This window comes from Orycteropus afer, unplaced genomic scaffold (assembly GCF_000298275.1).
Source record: "Orycteropus afer afer isolate SDZICR_OR568_19922 unplaced genomic scaffold, OryAfe1.0 scaffold00023, whole genome shotgun sequence".
Taxonomy (NCBI): domain Eukaryota; kingdom Metazoa; phylum Chordata; class Mammalia; order Tubulidentata; family Orycteropodidae; genus Orycteropus; species Orycteropus afer.
Window position 1 is genome coordinate 3796286 of NW_006921610.1, and position 7371 is coordinate 3803656.

General features: G+C 37.4%; 1 protein-coding gene across 1 annotated transcript in view; it reads right to left on the reverse strand.

Annotated features, from left to right (window-relative positions):
• Positions 1-7371, reverse strand: part of FMNL2 (formin like 2) — a 429889-nt gene that overhangs the window by 115186 nt on the left and 307332 nt on the right. The gene's annotated exons all lie outside the window — the stretch shown is intronic.

Consider the following 7371-nt stretch of genomic DNA (forward strand, 5'->3'; position numbering starts at 1 on the left):
CTGTCATTTCAAAGAAAACAACTGACAGTATTTGTTGTCAATGATAAAATGTGAGCTTTCAAGAAAAATGAGAATTTGAGAATTTTGGAAAACTTGTATTCACCACCAAGAACTTGACAGCTTCACAAAACTTCAAGTATATTCTGATGAGATAGGTAGTTACTAACAAATGTGATTTTTCAACATAGGAGCTCTGGTGGCATAGTGCCAAAGGCATTTGACTGCTAACCAGAAGGCTGGTGGTTCAAACCCACTGGCCACCCCTTGGAAGGAAGGTTGGGCAATATACTTCCATAGTGATATTGCCTCGGAAACTCAAGGAGAGGTTGCTATGAGTTGAATATGACTCGACAGCAGCAAGTTAATATATGATGTCAAAAAAACATACACTGGTAAGAAGATCAATACAAAGTGAAATATAGCATAGTGGATTTTAACACAACAAAATATAAAAAGTTCAGAGTTATAGTGTCATAGTTGGAGCTATGTGTCAACTTGGCTGGACCACAGTTCTGTGTGGTTTAAGCAATTGTGATGTGGGTTGTTCCCATAATGAGATCAGAGGTATATGTTTTGAGCAGCCAATCTGCTGAAAGGGAGTTTCCCTAGGGGTGTGTCCTGCTTCCAATATATTTATGGACATCCTGGGAAAAGAGACACTCTTCTGTACAACTGTCCATGAGCAAACAATCCACCATTCGGCCTGGAGATCTTGGATTCGTCATTCGTTGGAGTCAACAGCTGGTACTGCCTTGCCACACTTTGGTCTTAATGCTGGGATGAGATAATATCTCATTTTGATTTGCAACTCTCTAATGGCTAATGATTATAAACATTTCTTCATGTGTTTTTTAGTTCCTTGACTATCTTCTTTGGTGAAGTGTCTGTGTCCTTTGCCCATTTTTTAATTGGATTGCTTGTCTTCTTTTTGTTGTGATGTTAAAGTTTTCCATAATTTTTGGAGATTAATCCCTTGCCCAATATATTGTTGCCAATTTTTTCCCCAGTCTGTAGGTTCTCTTTTTATGCTTTCAACAAAGTCTCTTGATACATGTGTTTTATTTTTAAGAAGTCCCTGTCATCTAGTTTGTCTTCTGCTGGTTGTACACTTTGAGTTATGTCTGATAGTGTATTTATGCCATGGATCAGGGCCCATGATTGCCCTATTTTTTCTTTGATAATCTTTATGGTTTGGGGTTTTATATTTAGGTGTTTGATGCATTTTTGTGTTAAGTTTGTATATGGTGTAAGATATGGATCCTGTTTCAAGATTTAATATTATTTTCAACAAGCATAACAAAAAACCAAACCAAACACACTGCCATCGAGTAAATTCTACTCATAGTGACCCCCATTCAGTTTCAGAGGCGGTAAATCTTTACGGAAGTAGACTGTCCAATCTTCTTTCTGCAGAGTGGCTGGTGGGTTTGAACTGCCAACCTTTTGGTTAGCAGTAAAATGCCTTAGGCACTGCCACCATCAGAGCTCCTTAAACAACAAATGTAACACAACTCAACACATTGCCATTGAGTTGGATCCTACTCATAGCAACCTCTCCTTGGGTTTCCGAGGCAGTAACACTATGGAAGTAGATTGCCAGTAGCTATCATTTACTGAGTTTTGCATCAGACCCTATATTAGGTCTGTTAAAAATTATCTCATCTCATCGTTACTGTATTCATGTTAGGTATGAATAACAGAGTACAGTACAATTTATGGATCTTATTTCTATAGCACCTTGTATTCTAACAATCTTTTATTGTGCTAACTTTATCATTTTCACCATTAGTGAGTAATTCTTCAGTAGATTTCCCAATCAAATGAGGTTAAGCTAGTTAGTTTCCATAATGAAGAGTCTAATTCAGGTTTGGATTTATTCTATGAAGACAGACCAGAGAGATCAAAACCTGGTATACAGTTTCATTCTCTGTAAGTTTATAGCAGTAATGGGTTGCATACAGCCAGCCAATGCATCTCCATGAATTTTTCTACTAAAGTCAAAGCTTTCAGAGTGTTTCACATAGGTGGTAGGTAAGGGAAATCTTCAGCTGGCAAAGATGAAAGAAATGTAAGAATGCCTACAGTATGCCTACAGTATTCTAAACAATAAACCATTTCAATTGCTTGCAGATTGCACCGGCTCCAACTCAACCAGTGCTCTTCTATCCAGCCAACTTCATATTGGAAATGATGCTCTTGTCCTGGTATTTGATGGTCAATTTCACATTATTTCAGCAATGCTTACAGAAATGCCTTTTGACAATTTGTAGAAATCCTGGATACAACTCACTGCACCATTCTTAATCAAGAAGAAGTGCCAACAGCATACAGTTGGGCTCTACCAAATGGAATCTGGTCCCTGATCCACAAATATTAGAGAGTATTTGAATTTCCTAAGTTTGGATGTCCAACTGTATTAAATCACCACCACCTTCACCTCCAATAGACAAGCCTCATTGCTTTGATCCCAGGGCTCTGATTATCGTATTTCCTTTCATGGAAAAAAGCTAACAGAGTAAGCAATACAGGAAAAAGAACATAGCATTTTGAGCCAAAGCACCTGGCTCTACAGCTGTAGACTGCATGAAAGTCATTCACCTTCCCTGGTCCTTAACTCTTTTATCTGTAAAGCAAGGAATCAGGGAATCTCCCAGTTCTAAAATCATTATTCTATGACTCATTGTTCTATAGCACATTTTCTGGGACAAAATAATTGTCAACATTAGGCTAAAATACTCCATTCTCAAGGCAACAAACTTGACAGTTTATCCTTTAAGAAATAGATTTTCTCACTCAAGCTCCATCACTACTAAACTACATTTCCATTTCTGCAATTTAAAAAAAAAAAAAAAAAACCTTATTCTTAGGGCAGAAGTAAAGCAAATAGGAAGAGGTACCTGGTATTTGTCCCTGGGTGGCACAAAGAAATAAGCACTGGAATACTACCCAAAAGGGTGGCAGTTAGAATCCACTCAGAAGTGCTTTGGAAGACAAGTCTAGCCATCTGCTTCTGACAGTTCTACACTGCATACACAGAGTCTCCGTGAGTAGGAAGTGACTGACAACAACTAACACCACCCACTGATATTTGGTCTTATGTTTATTCAACATCACCATCTTACTTTGAAGAAAAACCTCTTATTTTCAGGTACTATAAAATTACGTTATCCCAGTAATAGGGGAAACGTGATAAAGTTGAACTTGATTGAGGTAAACCAACCATGTTGTTGTATGAGAAAAAACTCTCAGAAATCTTAGTGCAGCAGCAACTCCCCAGCTTTATTTTCCCAGAATGGATTTATACTTTATAGTCCTAAGTTCTTGAGATGTATGAAGCAGAGACTGAGAACTGAGTATGAGCTGAATGACAGGACTGGGTTGACAGCACTCCAGTGTCCATCCCTTTCTGGCCTGTATTGTTGATGTGTGCTGTAAATCATGACACACAGAGATCCTATGTAACAGAGTAGACCTGCTCTGTGGGGTTTACTATGAGACAATCTTTATGAGAAAGAATCTCTAGTGGTGCAGTGGTTAAGCACTCAGCTACAAACCATAATGTCAGTGATTTTAATCCACCAGCTGCTCTGCAGAAGAAAGATATGGCTGCTTCTATAATGATGTAAAGCCTTGGAAACCCTGTAATGTGAATGATATACAGCCTTGGAAACCATCTAACTTACAGGGTTGCTATGAGATGGAATCAACTCCACAGCAAGAGGTTTGGAATCTTTATGGGAAAGATCTAGGTCTTTTCTTCATGGACTGGCTAGTGAGTTCAAATTGCTAACATTTTCAGTTAGCGGCAGAGCACTTAACCATTGTGCCACCAGGGCTCTAACTCGAGGAAACTGAAGAAAGTAGCTGCCACATTTCCAACAGTTAGAAAAAGAGCAGCCAAAATAAATAAATAAGCGCCTACAGTCAACAGAAGAAAAGAAATTATAAAGATTTGAGCAGAAATAAATGATACAGAAAATATAAAGACAATAGAACAAATGAACAAGACTAGAAGTTCGTTCTTTGAAATGATTAATAAAATTGACAAACCACTGGCAAATTTAACAAAGAAAAAGAAGGAGAATATGAAAGTAGCATGAATAAGAAATGCAAGAGGTGATGTCACAACAGAAATGAAAAGAATAATATCAGGAGACTATGAAGAAATGTAGGAGCTCTGGTAGCATAGTGCCTGAGGCACTTGACTGCTAACCAGAAGGCTGGTGGTTCAAACCCACCAGCCACCCCTCTGAAGGAAGGTTGGGCAATCTACTTCTGTAGTGATATCACCTCGGAAACCCAAGGAGGGGTCACTATGAGGTGGGTCTGACTTGACAGCACATAACAACAACAACAACATGAAGAAATGTACTCCAACAAATCTGAGAACCTGGAAGAAATGGACAGATTTCTAGAAACACACTACTTATCCAAACTAACCCAGACTGAGGTAGAAAACTTGAAAAAGTCATAACAAAAGAAGAAATTAAACAGGTCATAAAACAATTACCAAGAAAAAAAAGTCCTGGCCCAGATGGTTTCACTGGAGAATTCTACCACTCATTCAGAGAAGACCTGATACCAATCTTACTCAAACTATTCCAGAACACAAAAAATAATGGAATTCTCCTAAATTCATTTTATGAAGCAAGCATAATCCTGAAACCAAAACCAGGCAAAGACATCACTAAAAAGGAAAACTAAAGATCAATATCCCTCATGGATATAGGTGCAAAAATCTCCAACAAAGTCCTAGCCAATAGACTCCAACAACATATCCAAAAAATAATTCATTATGACTAAGTGGGATTTATATCAGATATGTAAGGATGGTTCAACATTAGAAAAACAATCAACATCATCCATTACATAAATAAAACAAAGGAAAAGAACATGATCATATAAATCTATGCAGAAAAGGTATTTGACAAAATCCAACACCCATTCCTGATTTAAAAAAAAAAAAAAAACTTTCAGAAAAATAGGAATAGAAGGAAAATTCCTCAATATAATAAAGGGGATATATGCAAAACTAGCAGCTAACATTATTCTCAATGGAGAGAGACTGAAACTATTCCCCTTGCAAACAGGAACCAGACAAGGATGGCCTCTATCTCCATTTCTACTTAACATTGTATTGGAAGTCCTATTGTTGTTGTTGTTGTTATGTGCCATCGAGTCGGCCCCGACTCATAGTCCTAGGCAGGGCAATAAGGCAAGAAAGGGAAATCAAAGGCATCCAAATCAGTAAGAAGTATAACAATCCCTATTTACAAATGACATGATCCTAAATACAGAAAACCCAAGAGACTCAGCAAGAAAATGATTGGAACTTATTGAAAGATTTAGCATAGTGGCAGGATACAAGATCAACATACAAAAAGCAGTTGGATTCCTCTACACCAGCAAAAAGGTGTCTGAAAAGAAAATAAAGAAATCAATACCATTTAAAGTAGCTATCAAAAGGATAAGATGTCTAGGACTAAATCTTACCAGGAACACAAAAGAGCTATACCAAGAAAACTATAAAACACTAAGACAAGAAACTACAAGGGATCTACTTAAATGGGAGAACAAACCATGCTTATGGATGGAAATACTGAATATTGTAAAAATATCAATACTACCCAAAGTAATCTATACATTCAATACTATCCCAGTCCAGATCCCATCAACATTCCTTAAAGTCATGGAAAAATCAAACACTAATTTTATATGGAAAGGAAAGAGACCTCAGATAAATAAAGCACTACTGAAGAAGATCAAAGTAGGAGATCTCACTCTCCCAGATCTCAAAACCTACTAAACAGCCACACTTGTCAAAACAGCCTGGTATTGGAACAACAACAGACACATAGACCAATGGAGCAGAACTAAGAACCCAGAAATCAATCCATTGACCTATAGTCAGCTGATACTTGAAAAATCAATCCATTGACCTGTAGTCAGCTGATGCTTAAATCCATTAAATGGGGAAGAGATAATCTCTTTAACAAATGGTGACAGCAAAACTGGATATCCACTTACAGAAAAATGAAACAAGATCCGTACCTCACACCATACACAAAAACTAATTCCAGACGTATCAAAGACTTAAAGGTGAAACATAAAACTAAAAAGTTCATCAAAGAAAATATAGGAGCAAACTTAGGGACTCTAATTTATGGCATCAATAGACTATCAAGCATAACCCAAGACACACAAACCACAGAACATAAACTAGATGATTGGGACCTTCTAAAAATTAAATTCTTATGTGCCTCAAAAAACTACTTCAAAAGAGTAAAAGGAGAACTACAGAAAGGGGAAAAATATTTGGCAATGACATATCAGACAAAAGACTTATCTCTAAAATTTATAGAACACTCCAAAACCTCAACAAGAAAAAGACAAACAATCCAATTAAAAAATGGGCAGAAGACATGAACAGACACTTCACCAAAGAAGATATTCAGGCAACCAACAAACACATGAAGAAATGTTCATGATCACTGGCCATTAGAAAGATGCAAATTAAAACAATAATGACATACAATCTCACCCCAGCATTAATAGCAAAGTTCAACAAGACAGAAAATAACAAATGCTTGTGAAGATGTGGAGAGATTGGGACTCTCGTACACTGCTGGTGGGACTGTAAAAGGATACAACCACTGTGGAAATTGGTATGGCGATTCCTTAAAAAGTTGGAAATACAAATACCATTTGATCCAGCAATCCTTTTACTAGTTATATATCCTAAAGAAGAGAGAGGCAGGAAACGAACAGATATATGCACACCCATGTTCAATGCAGCTCTATTCACAACAGCAAAGAGATAGAAACAACCTAAGTGCCCATGAAATGAGGAATGGATAAACAAACTGTAGTACATGCACACAACAGGATACTATGCAACCCTAAAAAATAATGTAGAATCTTTGAAACATCGCATAAAGTGGATGAACTTGGAGGACATTATGCTGAGTGAAATAAGTCTATCAAAGAAGGACAACTATTGTATTAGTCTACTATTGTAAAAAGTCAAGGAAAGGTTTACACATGGAAGAAAACGTTCTCTGTTGGTTACCAGGGATGAGAGAGGAGGGGAGCCTAAATTCCTAGATAGGCTGGAGAAAAAAATGCATATATATATATGTTGTTATTGTTATGTGTCATCAAGCCAAACCTGACTCATAGTGACGCCTCCTTGGGTTTCCAGGCAGTATCACTACAGAAGTAGATTGCCCAACCTTCCTTCTGAGAAGTGGCTCATGGGTTTGAACCACCAGCCTTCTGGTTAGCAGTCAAGTGCCTTAGGCACTATGCTACCAGAGCTCGCTCTCTCTATACACGCTCCATATATCATATATATATATGTGTGTGTGTGTG